Genomic DNA, 2,024 nt, shown 5'->3' with positions numbered 1-2,024 from the left:
AATAATTACTCACCGCCTAAAAAACACTTTCCCTGACCTCCAGACGGTCCTAACCCACAGGGACCCTTAGGGCAGAGCAGAACTGCCCCTGTAGGTTTCCAAGACTGTAATCTTGCCGGAGTGGAAAGCCTCATCCGGCTAGGCAGACTGTAGGGGCTTTGCAGCTCGAAAACACACCACCGGGGCTTCTTCAAAACAATTATCCGATAAATGAAAATGTGCATTTGTAGTGTGAGCTGCCCAGCAGGTTATGTTCATGAAGCTCATTTGGGAATAGTTTCCATGTACAATCTTAAGACTCTTCTCTCTCTCCTCTTTCCTCTCTCCCACTTACGTCTTCATCCCCTTTCTGGGCTCGCCTCTCTTCTGGACAAGACCAAAATAACAATAGTTCCCTCAGAAGAGGAATTCCATGCATGGAGAGGAATAAAACACCAAGATGGAGAAAACCATAGAACGCTGACAGAAAAGCATAAAACCACGTGCAGAATTGTTACGCCAATATTTAAGGCTGCAGGAGTTGCAGCTATAATTTCTTATAAACCGGGGGCTGTGCTATGCAAAGGGGGGCCTGGTGGCGCAGTGCTTAGAGGCTGGGCTGCTGTCGGTGAGCTCAGCAGTTTGAAAGAGGAGGCTTTCTGCTCCAGTAAAGCGTTACTGTCTCCCAGACCCGCAGCAGCAGTTCTACCATGGCATATAGTATAGGGTCACTGTGAGTCAGAATGGACTCATGGCAGTGAGGGTGATTTGGGGGTTTGGTGGTTTAGACAATAATTAGGCAGTGCACACAGTAATTATGCAAATCGGGAGAAGCAAGTCAGGGGAAGCCAGGAAAAGGAACTTAAGCAGCTTTCTGTAATGGTGAGATGGTGACATCCGCACTAAAACCTTCAGGTGGTATTTTTCAATAAGATGGGAGTGAGTTAACTTTCTATCTCCAAACTATCATTGCCCACCCCACCCCCTCTCCCATGGTTGTAGAGCCTCCCGTCATTCCGGAGCTCTGAAGGACTCTAGCAGGAAAAAAAAAAGGTAAACTTGTTTCCATTCATCCAAACTCTAAGAAGTGTGTGCTCAAGACCAAGGAAGTAGCCTCCACCTTTGAACTTGTAACTTACCTGACTCTGCACATCTCTCAGACAGGCCACTGAAGGGTTTTAGCAGCGTGGTGGCTCCATATAGACACTCCCTCATAGAACAGGACTTGGAGCAAAGGGGCAGGGTAGTAAGGGAGGAAGGGGAGTCGTGTAACCCTGCTGTTCACACCCTGGGAAGGAAACCCTGTTAGGGCACCAACCAGTTTTACGAGGAAAAGTGGATACGTTCTCAGGAGCGGTAATAATCATGGGGACTTCTGGTCTAGTCCGGTGAATCATCGTCACTTCACATAAACCCTGGAGCGAACGAGGGCAGTCTTCCGCCTTCATCCTTCAGCAAGCTGAGCGGGGCGGGGACCCCCAAGGTTCGCCACTGCCCTCACCAAACAATGCCTGCTTTGGGAATGCCTTTCTTTTTTCTTCCTCTTGCACTGTGAATAGCCACTTTCAGTCACTTGAATCTGAAGAAAGCCACATACCCAACCAAATGTAAATGAGCGACCCCATAATGGCACAGCCCCCTCCACTGTCCCCTGTACATGGTGTGACGGGGTGGGGCCGGTTGGGAGTGGAGTGGGGGGGGTTGTTGGGACAGGGGATGTTCATTCGCACGTTTTCCTTACGGAATAAAAGAGTCTCCCAACGCGTTTGACTGAGATCCACCAGCCACTCCGTGGGAGAAAATGGGGGCTTTCTACTCCCATGAAAGTTAGTCTCAAAAAAAAAAAGAGAAAGAGAGAGTCTTGCAAACCCATAGGGGGGCTTCCACCCTGTCCCATAGGGCCACCGGCAGGGCAGTGAGTTTGATTTGAGTGCCCCCCTCCCCGGCCCCGATCCATTCCCTGATGTAACTTCGTCCAATTTCTAAATCCTGGAAGGAGGGGGAACGCCGGTGGCGCAGACGCCCCACCCCCACCCCGGCCTCGG

Source organism: Echinops telfairi, unplaced genomic scaffold (genome assembly GCF_000313985.2).
Source record: "Echinops telfairi isolate 266 unplaced genomic scaffold, ASM31398v2 ScPeMD7_2565;HRSCAF=3150, whole genome shotgun sequence".
Lineage (NCBI taxonomy): Eukaryota > Metazoa > Chordata > Mammalia > Afrosoricida > Tenrecidae > Echinops > Echinops telfairi.
This window is presented reverse-complemented; position numbering follows the sequence as displayed.